We start from the raw sequence: 14,665 nt of genomic DNA, 5'->3' as shown, positions 1-14,665 counted from the left end.
CAAGTTGTACTTGGCAAAGCATTTTCTCATTCAAAACCCTACTGGATCCTCACTGCACTCTCGTGAGAGAGATTGTATCACCCTATTTTGCAGATGAGAAAACTGAGGCCTAGGGGGAAAATTGCACAAAACTGCCTTTCATGGCAATTCTAACACAGTAATTCATGGGAGAGAAAAGAAGACTAATGTCACTGATAATACTAACTACCCCCACCGCTATGCTTCATTCATCGTGTGCCTTTGCTTGGCCCTCTGCTCAGTGTTTTATGTCTATTATCTCAGGTCATTCTCAAATCTCTCTCCTGAAGTAGGTGGCATTCCTCTGCTGCAGATCTAGAAACTGTGGCTCAGAAAGGTGAAGCATCTTATCCAAAGTTGCCCATCTTTTAAATGCAGACTCGAGGTTGAGTCTTTCTCCCTAATATCAGGTTGCTCAGAGATCCATTTCTCAACTCTGAAAAAATGTCAGGGCAGGCAAGATGAGAATAGCAGCTGCCCAGTGGCCAGCAGGACTAGAGCCTCCTGCCCTCCCAGAACTGGTCAGAAGACAAAGCCCGTGAGAGACCCCCTCTCCTGTTGTCAGCAGACTCCTGTTCCTGATAGCTGGTAGGGAGGTGCCCAGTGTTGATGCCCCCAGCCATGGGGAGGGAGTCAGGGCAATGGGAATAGAGAGGCAGATGGGCCCAAGGTCACTGAGGGCTGGGACAACAATCAGGGTGTGCTTTCTAGAGTGGGTCAGCCTTGGGTTGAAGTAACATCCCTGGAGAGCAGCAGAGAGAGACTCAACGTCTCGCATCAGACAGATGAGGGCTTAAAATCTCCAGTCTGGGATTCGATAGCTGGGTGCCCTTGGGCAAGTTATTTAACTTCCCAGTGCCTCATTCTTTCGTCTGTAAATTGGGAACAATAAGAGTGGGGTTGTTGTGAAGAATTCAGGGGCTGTAATTAGCATCACCTGGGAAGTTTGTAAAACCTCCCCATGCCCAAGCCACACCTGAATCAACTCAATCAACATCTTTGGGAGTGAGGCATAGGTATTAGTAAAAAAAAAAAAAAAAGTCTGCCCAGGTGATTCTACTGTGCAGCCAGGGTTGAGAACCACTGCTATTCAAGTAAAGCACTTCCTGCCCAGAACATAGTAGGGCTCCGTATACAGGAGCTATTGCCCATTCACTCATGCACAAAACAAACATTTATTGAGCACTTACCTATGCCGGGCTCTGGATTACATGCCAGGCATCACCTGTTCACAGCAGCTGTCTGAATTTATTTATGGACTATTTCTAGCATAGCTTCCAATAGAGGGATCACGGGGTTCAGTGCTTTGTGAAGCCAGAACCCCAAGTCCATAATGCTGGGGAGAAGGTTTTACTGACAGCAAGGAAAGGAGGGAAATGCAGAAAATGTGCCCAAATCAGAGAAACCAAGCCCTGTGTGTGGAAAGAGCAGTCTGAGATCTCCGGGCCTTTAAGGAGGTAGCAGGAGAAGATGGTGTGGGCTTCAGACTTTCTGTGGGCTCCTCTGTAAATACCTGCCCCTACAATACCCCAGTTTCCACAGCTGTGATGTGGAAGGGCTTTCAATGATTGGTTTGATTGTTTTTAGCCGCAGAACTCTTCATTCAAATGAGACTTAATGGAACCCAAATTATTAAACAAATGAAGTCTGAATTGCTTGGGTGTGTGTATATGAGTGTAGGTGAGTGTGTGTGGACGTGGACATGGGTTAGTGTGTGAGAGAGGGTCTATGAATAGATTGTGAGTGTGTGAGTAGGTAAGTGTGTGCATGTGTCAGTGTGTGCTTGTATGAGTTTGGGATGAGTGTCGGTGGAGGTGCATGAGTCGGTGTATATTGGAGTATATAAATGTGTGTGTGTTTGTATATCTGTGTGTTTGTGTGGCATGAACCTTTGAAAGTGTGTGTATGCGTGTGTGTTATGAGTATGTGAACCTATGCGTGTGTATGACAGAGTGGTAGGAATAACAGATTTGTTCTGTGTATGTGTGGATGTATCCATGTGTGCCTGTGTGTCAGGGGGCCAAGGGGCAGGAATTCTCCTGTTAAGGCCTCCTCGATCCCCCTCCCTCTCTCATCCCCAGCCCTGGAAAATACTGCTTGAAACCCCCTGGTCTATGTGTCTACACTGGCCCTGCCAGCAGTCCTGTGTCCCCTTGGAATGCTGGGCCTGATGGCCTCCAGGAGCCGTGGGCTGTAGAGCATCGGTGTCCAGAAGATCACTGCATGCTCCCATCCCCTGCCCCTCACGTGCCCCCGACAGGCCCCTTCTTCTCCGTGCCATTTTCCATGTGTTTTCCTCCCAGAACCCTGAGCTGAGCCCTCCAGAGCTGCCTGCTGGGTGGGGGTGATGACTCATTTCAGTTGATGTCATCCTCAGGATTCAAGGCCCTCAATGCACTCAAAGAGTCTTTGTTCCCCAAATGGAAAAGGAAAGTCCATACGCCAAGAAGAGCTGAGTACGAAACTCTTCCCAGATACCCATGGCTGCTCATGCCTGCCCGCACCTGCCAGCCTTCACTGTGCCACCTGGTCCACATGGTCCCTGGGCTGGCTCTGTGCCCAGGATCCAGGAACCAGAGGTTGAGGGAAGGGGGTAAGGAAGAGATGTAAAGACCCCCACCACAGCAAGACAGCAGGAACCACTGCTTCTTCCTGAGGTTGGATGTGGCTCTTGCACTGTGGCTAACTGCTGCCACGACTGAAGGGTCTGCGTGTGTGTGCGTGCACGTGCACATGTGTGAAGGGAGCAGTGGTGAGCAGAGCCGGGTCACAGGATAGGGGAGTCACCCCATGCTCTCAGCAGAGCCGGGTCACCAAATGGGGGAGGCATCCCACGCTCTCAGCAAAGCCAGGTCACAGGATGGGGGAGCCACCCCACGCTCTCTGCCTCCGGGCTGCTCTCCTCAGTTCCTTATCTGCTGGGCCTGTTCATCAATTATGTTGCTAATTCTCTTGTGGCTAGCAGATGGTTTTGAGGCTGAACGGAGATGCTGTGCACTGACAGCTTGAGAGTGCCCAGCCCTGGTCAGCACCCAACCCAACGAGCGAGAACTCCCAGTGTTTCCCAAATGCTCACTACACACCAGGCCCTGTGCTAAGTAGGGTTCTCACTGTGTTGTCTGTTCTCGCGATGGCTCTGTGAGCCAGGTCCTAGTGCTGCCCCACTCTACAGATTAGGAGGCTACAGGGAGGTGAGGTGACCTGCGGAAGGCCCATGAGTGGCAGACCCAGGACTAAGCCTAGGTCTGTCTGATGCCAAAGCCCAGGCAGTTAGCCCTTACTTGTGGCTGTCACTTGAGAGTGGGCATCAGATCGATGCAGGCCAGACCCTGAAAGACTCTGATTCCATAGGCACAAGCAAGGGGGGCAGACCTCTGACTTTTAAAAGCTCCCAGGGTGACTCTGATATGTGACTAGGGCTGCAACCTTCACACCGTGCCACCCTACCTAGTCCCATTTGAATCTTGACTCCAACTGCTTATTAACCTCATGGACTTGGAACAGTAATTTAAGCCTCAGTTTTCTAACCTGTAAAATGGGGATAATAATGTCATCCATCTCATAATCAAGTGTAAGGATGAAGTGATTTGTGGAAAGCCCTTTGAACAGCACTTGGTATGCAGCAAGCCTGCAGAACATTTTAGCTGCTGATACTGTTGTTTCTTGGCATTCTGTTCATTGAGAGTCCCCTCTGCCAGGCTCTGTGCTGGTTGCCAAGGACCGAGAGATGAGTTGGCATGGCCCATGCCCAGGGCCCATGTCGAAGCATATGAGAGCAAGGGGTACTGGCCACTGGACTGCAGACGGATGAGGGTGTCTGGGAGGAAGGATGGAGGGGGACCGTGGGAACACAGAGGTGTGCAGCTGTGCCTGGGAGAGCCACAAGGAAAGCTTAGAAGGCAATGGGCTGTAACAGGCAGAGCCCAGCTTCACATCTTCAGTGCTGGCTGCTGCACTGAGGATTCTGAGTGAGTGACTTCCTGTCTCTGGGGCTTGATTCCCTCCTCTGCAAAATGAGAGAGTGATCCCTGCGTTGCTTCCCTCCTGGCAGAAGGAACAGGTGAGAGGATGATTTGGAAACAGGAGAGGATACTGGACAGGTGAGGACTACTTCCTGCTGGGCTAAGTGCTTTTCAGCTGCTGGCCAGGAAAAGCAAGCTTCAGCCAGGACCCCAGCTCCAGGCCTCCTCAAATCGTCTTCTCCTCAGTTTAGGTCAGAGGCTCAAGAAAGCAAGAACGAGAGAACAAGAGAGAAAGAGAGAGAGGGAGAGACAGAGAGGGAGGAGAGCGTATACAGTAACTTCATTGAGCAGGAAAATTCCTATGCTATATATGAAAACCGGAAAAGAGAAGGAGGCGTTCTAAGTTTATATGTAGAAAAATGCTCTTCTGTAATTCAGAAAAATAGAGTCTTTGATTGTGACCGAGCCAGGTCTCCTTTCTAAGTTGATCCAGGATTTTTTCCTTGGCAGGGAAACAGTTCTTTTTCTAAGAAATGCATCGGGTGATAGGTTTTTCTAAGAACCTCTCGCATCTTTGCTGGGTGCAGATGGACCCTCAGGCACCGTGAGTTGTGTTGTGTTCATTTTCCTCAGAAAGGGAGTCAGGTGGAACCAGGAGCCCCCGGAGACTCCAGCCTGGGTGGGGCTGAGTTTCCACACAGGCAGAGAGCTGTGACATTTTCCTGAGCACAGTGCTCCTTGCCTCTGGCCAGGCCTTGCTGGCCAAAGACAAGGAAGTCTATGGGGAGGGCTGGGTTTGTCCCGGCCCCTGTTGGAGTCATTCCTTCCAGGCCTGAAGGCTGTGGACTGAAAGAACCGGCAGTTAGGGGTGGTTAGAAAAACTGAAACACAGGCGGGAGACAAGGAGGAGGCAGACGATGAGGTTGTCAGACCTGGCAAGGGCCTTTGGAAAATATTTAGTCCAAGGCTCCAGTTTGACAGATATTGAACCTGAGACTCAGAGAAAGGAAGGGACTGCTCAAAGTCATATGCCAAGTTGGTGGCAGAGTCCACCTTGCAGGCTGAGGCCCTTTCCACCACCCCATGCAACATCTGAGAGGTCAGGATGTAGAAGTTGAGGCCGACTTGTGTGTGGTCTCAGAGGGGTAGAGCTAGGCCCAGCCAGGTGGGTGGGAGTTGCAGGGAGAGTTGCCTCAGTTCAACATGAGAAAGGACTTCTGAAGACTTCGAATTGTGCAGCAGTGGTCAGGTGGCCGTGAGTGGAGATGAGCAGGTGGAAGCCAGGTGGCTTTGGATGGGTGAGCATCGTAGGAGGCTCCTCCCCAGATGGTGAGCTGCACTGTCCCACATAGTCTGCGGTTGCTGAACTCCTGTCCCTCCAGGGAGGTGGGAGAAAGGGAAGTCACATGCCAGAAGGTGTGATTTAGACATACCCAGGGTCCTTGGGGGCCACCTCTCTGTAGGGGTGTCCAAAGGGCAGGGAAAGACCAGTCCTAGAAGATGCAGGAACCCCCACCCTCCCAACTCTCTGGCAGGACAAGCTGACAAAGGGCAAGGAAGAGGGACACGTGGCTTCTCCGAGGGTCTGCCCCCATGCTGCAGGCGCAGAGGAGGGGCATTGAACACCTCTTCTCCCCAGGGGCTGAGTGCCAGGAAACTCAGGCGAGAGGAGCCCTTCTGGGGTCCCAAGGGCAGTCCCCCCACCTTACCCTACATACCCTCATCCTACTGGTCCAGCCCCAGGCCACAGGCAGTATAGGGTCATCTGGACCCTCTGAGCCCCGGCCCCACAGTGGGAATACACGGATCCGCTTGCAGGAGTCACCGTGGCCCCGTTTAAGCAGACTGAAGTGTGCCATTGGTCTTTAGAGACGTGTGTGGGAATGGTAGAGACGCAGGAGGGGCACCTTCGGCCTTCCCCAGCACTCGGTGCAGGGAAACAGTCGAGGAAGGAAGGGAGGCGTTATGGGTTCTAGGCCTGGCTTGGCCACACTCACTGCATGACCTCAGACCTGCTCTCTTGGGTCCCTTACAGACCTCTCGGTTTGAGTCTGTTATTGGGATCCCAGTTCACAGCCCAGGTGAAAAGCCTTCCTTGCAGTTGGTGGAAGCGCAGTTCCCGTAGAGACCGCCAGGGGCCGCTGCCGCGCACAGTCCGGGGCGTCCTCAGCCTCCCTCGCGCCTCTGTCGGGACATCTCCGTAGCGTTCCTTCACCCGGAGCGGAGCGAGGAACGCTCCTTAGCCTCCTGCGGCCTTAAATACTAACTATCGCGAGCGCTGGGCTCAGGTCCCGGATGATCATCTGTGAGAGGGAGCTTTGCAAAGCCAGCTACAGTTCTCTAGGGAGGCAAGGCTCCCGGAGGCTAGTCCCGGGCACTGCTTCAGGACCCCACAGATGCAAGGACTGATTCCATCCCATCGCACGGAAGGGGAGACCGAGGCCCAGCGGGGTAGGGGAGGTGCCAGATGATGTCCCCGAGCCTGTGGCAGAGAGGAGGAGGAGAGGTGAGGGTTCGCTCCTGTTCTTCATCTCTGGCCAAATCGCTGTCATCTGTGTGGAAGGAAAACCTGAACCCTGCTCTGTTTGTTTCTTCATGGCTGGGATTCCGCCTGGTTTCCATGGAAACTGGCTTTGGGCCCTTGGGAGGAAAGTCGCACCCTGCCCTGACTGCTCAGATTTCCCTCTGCCTCTGAAGCCGTCTGATTTCTCCTCTCTGCGCCCTGAGGAGGGGCCACCCTAAAACTGCACTTTGGAGTGTGAGCTAGATTTGAGGGAGGAAGGCTCAGGCTGTGTCTCCCTGTGTCCGTTCCTTCATCTCCTTGGCTCTGTGGATGTTTAGAGGAGGGGGGATGACTTTGGCCCTTTTTGCAGAGTAAGATTGGGGCCCGCGTGTGTTGGGGTGCTGCTGAGCCAGACTGGAAAGAGTTAGATGTGAGAAGATGGGGAAGAGTGATGTCACTAGAAGGAATAGCATGAGTGAAGGCAAAGACAGAGGGGGAGAATGAAGAGATGAAGCAGAAGGTGTCTTGAATGGAATTTTGCTTTTATGCTGATGGCACTGGGGAGCCATTGAAGGCTTTGGAGCTTGTAATAGGAGCAGATGACTGCTAATGGTCACCTAGATAGTGAGCTGCTTGAGCGCACATGTTCCAGGCTTAGCTCCATGTCTCCAACGCTACGCAAGGCACAATGTGGGGGCTTTAGAAATATGATCAAATTCATGAATTGGAAAAGTAAGTTGAAAAACCCCCATTGGAAATGAAGCTGTCTCTAAGCATTTATGAAGTGAGAGAATAAGACTGGTCAGATGTAGCCCCAGGAGGTGTTTGAAGGCAGTGAAAATACATAGAATAAATCACAGTGGATGTGGCTCTGAGAGTCCATCTGGTCTAACTCTCTGATGGAGAAACTGAGATCAAGGATGGGGAGCAGCTGGCCCAAGGTCACAGACAGAGTCTTGAACCTGAGTCCTTCCTCCCCTCCCTGGGTCTCTCATTGCCCCATGGATTCCTGCCTCCCACATGGGCTCCCTGGGTCAGTGGACCCAGCGTTGTGGAGGTGGGAGGGAGCCTGGACTTTTCAGGTGATGTATGGGCATGCAGTGAGGTCATTGTTGGATATTGGACTGGAGCCCAACCCCAGTGACTCTCACCAGGGCCTCAGACTGTGAGCCTGGCACCTTCAATTCTGGAGTGCCTAGGATTTTTTATATATGTATATACTTTGAGTTCTAGGGTACATGTGCACAACATGCAGGTTTGTTACATATGTATACATGCGCCATGTTGGTGTGCTGCACCCGTTAGCTCGTCATTTACATTAGGTGTATCTCCTAATGCTATCCTTCCCCCCTCCCCCCACCTCATGACAGGCCCTGGTGTGTGATGTTCCCCACCCTGTGTCCAAGTGTTCTCATTGTTCAATTCCCACCAATGAGTGACAACATGTGGTGTTTGGTTTTCTGTCCTTGTGATAGTTTGCTCAGAATAATGGTTTCTAGCTTCATCCATGTCCCTACACAGGACATGAACTCATCCTTTTTTACGGCTGCATAGTATTCCCATGGTGTATATGTGCCACATTTTCTTAATCCAGTCTATCATTGATGGACATTTGGGTTGGTTCCAAGTCTTTGCTATTGTGAATAGTGCTGCAATAAACATACGTGTGCATGTGTCTTTATAGCAGCATGATTTATAATCCTTTGGGTATATGCCCAGTAATGGGATGTGGAATGCCTAGGATTTAGTTCAGCCAACAAACACTTCCTGAGGACCTGCTCAGGGACAGAGCCTGGGTGTGGGGGGGACAGGGAGAAGTGGACCCCAGTTCCTATACTTAAGGAGGTTCCAAGATGGTAGGGTCTGACACCTCTGTAATATAATGCCATATATGCTACATAGAGTCAAGGCCAAGTGCAGGAGCAGGAATGCCCAGACTACCTGGTGGGGGAATCCAAGAGGACTTCATGGAGGAGGTGATGACATTGAAGTTGGGTCCTGAGATATGTGGAGCAGTTCCTCAGGTGTAGGGAACAGCATATACAAAGGCTCAGAGGTGTAAAAGGTAGGACCCATTCAGGATACCTTGAGATTTCCAGTATGACAATTGCATGGGGAAATAGCAGGGTAATAATAATAGTGAAAGAAATGGCAGCTACCATTTATTAAGCACTCTGTGTGCTAAACAGTGTTCCAAACATTTTAGGTATATTATTTTATTTAAGTCACACAATTGTCCTCTAAGAGAGGTATTATTATCTGGGGATAAGTGTGGGCCACTTCCAAGAATCCTCAGGCTGCAGAGTTCCATGATCAGCCCCCATCGGCATGCTCTGCGCCAGTCCCCAATCCCCTCCAGAATGGTGGGATGTCTTCCCACCAGCTGTGATCTCCACCCTCCTCCCTTCCTGCCCAGCTCCAAGCCATCCCAGGTCAAGCCCATGGACCCAGTTGCTGGGCTTGTTTGTCTTGGCTCCCTGGCTTCTCCTCTGCTCCCTGGTGGCTGCCTGAGCAGGTGGCCCTCCTGCTGGAGGCCAAGGGGAAATGAGCCAGCAGGCCCAGGCGCAGCCACGAGTGAGTGTGGGTCACTCCAGGCCGGGGTCGTCCCCCACCATGCCATGCCATGGGACAGTGGATGTGGAGGGATGTGGTGGGGGTTGCTGAGAGCAGGGCTGGGCTGCTGGGGCTGACTTGGGCTTGCTCTAGATTCATGGCTGGGCTCCCTCTTGGCGGACCCAGTGGAAACAAGGCCTGCGGGCCAGCGCCTATCCATGTGTCCTGTCTTGAATGGCTGAGGCCTAGGGGGATGGAGGGCGGGAGGGTTAGGAAGGGATCTTTTTTGCAGACTTTGGTTTTTGTTAAGTTTATACCTTGCATTTCCCATCTGTCGTCTCACTGAATCCCCACATGGGAAGTGGGCAGGGACCTCCCCTGATAGCAGGAATTCATCGCCCAAAGGCTTTGTGTTTGGTAAAGAGCAAAGGCAGGATCTCATCACAGCTGTGTCCAAAGAGGAGGATGTTGTCTGCTGCAGGCTGCCTCCTTTGCCCCCTCTCCAGCTGACCAACCACCGGCCAGGGCCTGGAGTGGTCGGGGGCTGTGGGAGGGCTCTGGGACTCATGGTAACAAGACTCTGCCCCCCTTGCTTTGCTGCCCCATCTGTCGCTTCCTGGCTGTGCCTCCTGGTCATGGAAGTCTCCCTGAACATCAATTTCCCTATCTAGAAAACAAGGATGTTGGATAGATTCATGAATTTTTGTTTTTACTCAGACTCCTGGGCATAAGAATTCCCAGAATTGCCACGCGCAAGCATGGATCTACTGGCCATGGGAAGCACTGGGCTGGTTTAAGCAATGAGCTTTCTGAGTGGGAGCCTCTGAGGCCCGTCTCCCTGTGTCCCCTGAACCCCTACCTGGCCCTGGATCCCTCAGAGACACCAGTTGGAAACAAGCCACAGGATGTGAAGCTCTGGCGCTTTTACTGTCTGTGGCACCAGGAATTTTCCCAGCAGAAAGAGGCTTCCCCCTCCTGTTCCCAGCAGGAGAGAGAGAGGAAGTAGAGGAATAGCTTTTTACTGGATTGGACAAGGGAAGAAGAAAGCAGAGCTATCAGTAGGGTGTTTGTGGTTTTGTTTTGTTTTTATCTTTAAACCGTGGAGGAGAGAAAAGAAATCTTAGTGGGATGTTTAGTTTTCTTTGTTTCTTTTCCTTTTTTTTTTTCTTTCTTTCTGTACAAAGATAAGCTGAATCTGAGGGAGGAAAAGCAAGAAGAATAGGTTTTATGATTTCTAAAAGTGGATTCAAGGAGTTAATCTCTTTAAAAATATGTAAATGTCTTTACTTTTCATACCATGTATATGCCATAAAATAAGAAAAAGTATAAAAGGATGTCCAGTGAAAAGCAAGTCTCCCAGCCCCCAGTCACCAGCTTCCTTCCCTGGAGACAACCGCTGCCCCCAGTTTCTTGTGTATTCTTCTAGAGATATTGTAATATACCATATATATTTAAATATCTCTTATATATTTACTTTGTATTAGTACATATATTTCCAAATGATAGCAATTCAATTCTGCACCTTGTTATTTTGTCTGTTTGTTTTTACATAATACATCTTCTTGATTTTTTCATGTTAGCACTTAAGGAACCACATCTTTTGAAATGCTGCCGTGGATTTCATTGTGTGAACCTATCATAATTTATTATATTCATCATTCCCAAAGATGGGAATGTTAGGTAAATTTAAACCACGATGCAGTGAATATTTTTGTATGTACTCTATATTTCACGTATGAACTTTATCTGTTAAAAAATTCATAAAAGTATGACTGCTGGGTCAACAAGTACATGTGCATTTGCCATTTTGATAAATGTTATCAAATTGCTTCCCACCACATTATACCAATTTATGTTCCTGCCAGCAACGCAGGAGGCCTGCTGCCTTAAACCCTTGCCAACACAGCGTGTTCTGATCTTTGCCAGTTTGATAGGGAAAATGGTATCTCTTCGTAATCTTAACTTGTCATTTTCTCATTATGAATGAGGTGGAGTATTTTTCATATGTTTAAGATTTTAATTTCTTTTACTGTGTCTAGAATTTCCTATTCTTTGCCCATTTTTCTTTTGGGTATTCATTTGCTTTGCATGTTAGAGAAATGAGTTTGTTACTGTGATTTTTGTAGCAAATATCATTTCATGGTTTGGGGATTTTCTTTGACATTGTGGGGATTATCATTATTATTATTATTTGCTATGCAGAACTTTTTTATTTCTATGTGGTCAAATTTAACCAAATTTACCAATATTTTAACTAAAATTAATTTCTGTTTTAAAGCAAGTCGTGAACTGGAGAGGATAAACATTCAATTGAGAATCAAATCTGAGTTCATGGCCAGCAAACACTTCCTCTCTGTTAACCTTAGTTTAGTCTTTTCTAAAATGAGGGGATTGGAGGCTGGGCGAAGGGGCTCACACCTGTAATCCCAGCACTTTGGGAGGCCGAGACAGCAGAATTACTGAGTCCAGGAGTTCGAGACCAATGTAGGCAACATAGCAAGAACCTGTCTCTACAAAAAAATGAAAAAATTAGCTGAGTGTGGTGCTGCATGCTTGTAGTCTCAGCCATTTGGGAGGCTGAGAGGTGGAAGGGTCATTTGAGCCTGGGAGGTGGAGGCTGCAGTGAGCTGTGATCATGCCACTGCATTCCCACCTGGGCAACAGAGCAAGACTCTGTCTCAAAAAAAAAAAAAAAAAAAAAGAGGGGATTTGATAATATGTACACATTCATTCATTTGTTTGTTCATTCACTCATCAGCCCTGGGTTGGTTACTGGGAACACAGATGGCCCAGTGGGAAGAGAAACAAGTGACCCAATAGTGACACGCAGGGGCTATGATAGAGGACCCCAGTGTGTACAGAGAGGGCTTCTAACACAGCCACCAGAGGGGAGGGTGTTGGTGCGGGAGGTGAAGCGAGATTTCAGGGGAAGCAAGGCCTGGGCTGATGAGCAGGAGTCATTCAGTGAAAATAACTGGGCTGGGCTGGGGCAGATGGCACACAGGAAAGCATTCCTGGCAGGGGTGGGAGTCCCTGGGACAGTGTGGGGCGCTCCGGGGCTGTGTCAGGCATGTCACAGAGTAGGGAGTGCAGCTTGGTCCTGACCACAGAGGGCCTCTTGAGCCAGGTGGCAGCAGCCTGGTCAGCCCTGGCCCTGAGGGCCATGAATAATCATATTTTATAGAAGATTTTCTAAGCAGGGCAGCAACAGGATCAGATGTGCTCTTTTGTCACGGAGGGGTTAATCATTTTTATAAAAATTGTATGAAATATTTTCCATGAAATTAGCGATGAAGAAAAATATAATGAATACTTCTTTTGAATACCACCTAAACAATTAACGCTATTACTACAGTTGAAAAGCCCTGTGGACCTCTCCCAAATTGTGTCTCTCTGCCTCCCCTAAATGTTGGCAAGAATATGCTGCTGGTGGGTCTGTGACATGACACAGTTGTTTCAGAGAACAATTTTGCAACATTCAGGGAAGTTGTAGGTGCACATACCCATATTATCCAATGATTCCACTTCCAGCTGTGGAATTACCTGCACAGGCAAGCAGGAGGAGATGTATTTAAGGGAGTCTATGGTAGTATCGTTTGTAATATTGATGGAAACCTCGCTTTCCACCAACAGAAATGTGAATCAACCCATTGTAGCTTATTTATACCATAGAGTACTGTTGTGAAAATATAAGGCCAGGCCAGGCGTGGTGGCTTTCTCACGCCTGTAATCCCAGCACTTTGGGAAGTCAAGGTGGGCGGATCACCTGAGGTCAGGAGTTCGAGACCAGCCTGGCCAACATGGTGAAACCCTGTCTCTACTAAAAGTATAAAAATTAGCTAGGTGTGGTGGTGGACACCTGTCATCCCAGCTACTCAGGAGGCTGAGGCAGGAGAATCACTTGAACCCGGGAGTCAGAGGGTGCAGTGAGCAGAGATTGCTCCATTGCACTCCAGCCTGGGCAACAAGAGCAAGACTCCGTCTCAAAAAAAAGAAAAGAAAATATAAGACCAGAGTCACATGTATCAGCAGGGATAAATCTAAAAAATACAATGCTGAGTGAAAAATAAAAGCAAGTTCCAGAAGAATGCATGCATCATGCCACCATTTACATGAGGTTTCATACACACACCATGGTTCTACATTCTGTTGGAAACACATATCGAGTGAACATACAAATGCGTGGGAGTGATAAACACCAAATTCACAAGAATGGCTCCTGCCAGGGCATGGGCAGAGGAAAAGGACCGAAGAGAGTTGATGAGAGCTTCGGCTGAATTGATATTGTCTGTCTTAAGTGCAGCAGCGGGCACATACTTGTTCCTCATAATATTATAATTATTTTTTTTAAAGACAGTTCTCACTCTGCCACCCAGGCTGGAGTGCAGTGGGGTGATCATAGCTCACTGTAGCCTCAAACTCCTAGGCTCAAGTGATCCTCCCGGCCCAACTTCCAGAGTAGCAGATTACAGGCACACACCACCACATTCTGCTAATTTTTAAATTTTTTTTTGTAGAGATGAGGTCTTTCTATGTTGCCCAGGCTGGTCTCAAACTCCTGGCCTCACCATTCTTCCTACCTTGGCCTCTTAAAACACTGGAATTACAGGTATGAGCCACCATACCTGACCCTATTTTAAAATTTTTAAAAATGATATATATAGAGAGAGAGACAGGGTCTTTCTTTGTCGCCCAGGCTGAAGTGCAGTGGCACGATCGTAGTTCACTGCAGCCTCAAACTCTTGGGTTCAAGTGATCCTACCACTTCCGCCTCCCAAATAGCTGAGACTAGAGGCACACATGACCACACCCATTAATGTGTAATGTATTTTATTTATCCATTGTTTTTCAAAATGATTTTGACATATAATCACTATAAATAGTATTGAGATTTTTTTCCAAACTAAGTCTTTGAAATTTAGTTTGTAGTTTACATTTATGACACATCTCAGTTGGGAAGACCCATATTTCTAGTGCCCAATAGCCGTATGTGGCTACTGGTTATCATACCAGACAGGGCAGGGTCTGGTATGATAGAACCCTAGAAGTCACCAGTTACAACCTGATACAACCTTATCCACAGATAGAGTTGTGTTAGGTGACCTCTGCGGTTCTTTTCTAAATGAGCAAGTCTAGATGATGACAACGATGATGATGATGATGATGATGGCTACTTTTTTTCTTTTTTTTTTTTAGACAGGGTTTCTCTTTGTCACCCAGGCTGGAGTGCAGTGGCATGATCATGGCTCACTGCAGCCTTGACCACCTGGGTTCAAGCAATCCTCCCACCTCAGCCTCCTGGGTCGTGGGGACTACAGGTGTGTACCACCTGGCTTTTTTGTTGTTTTGTGGAGATGAGGTCTCACTATGTTGCCCAGGCTGGCCTTGAACTCCTGGGCTCAAGCAATCTGCACTCGTTGTCCTCCCAAAGTGGTGGGATTATGGTTGTGAGCCACAGTGTGTCCAGCCATGATATCCACCACTTTTTAGGCATTTGCCATGTGCCAGCACTTTGTATTATATCCTTTAACCCTCACAACAAACCTATGGGCTAATTACTCATGTTTTTAAAAATTGTGGTTAAACATACATAGCATAAACTTTGGCATTTTAACCATTTAACAACCAA

The 14,665-nt window shown here is 48.8% G+C and overlaps 1 protein-coding gene across 3 annotated transcripts in view; it reads left to right on the top strand.

Moving 5' to 3' along the window:
* The window catches only part of COL15A1 (collagen type XV alpha 1 chain), a 127,172-nt gene that overhangs the window by 25,234 nt on the left and 87,273 nt on the right, over positions 1–14,665 (top strand). The window contains exon 1 of one of the 3 annotated variants that reach the window (XM_077965658.1): positions 6,161–6,486. The exons of the other annotated variants lie outside the window; for them this stretch is intronic. The gene's annotated coding sequence lies outside the window, so the exon portion shown is untranslated. Of the gene's footprint in view, positions 1–6,160; positions 6,487–14,665 lie in introns of those variants that run through there. 3 annotated transcript variants of the gene reach the window in all.

Source organism: Macaca mulatta, chromosome 15 (genome assembly GCF_049350105.2).
Source record: "Macaca mulatta isolate MMU2019108-1 chromosome 15, T2T-MMU8v2.0, whole genome shotgun sequence".
Lineage (NCBI taxonomy): Eukaryota > Metazoa > Chordata > Mammalia > Primates > Cercopithecidae > Macaca > Macaca mulatta.
Note: the sequence above shows the minus strand (reverse complement) of the source record. Positions and strands in the feature narration are given on the sequence as shown.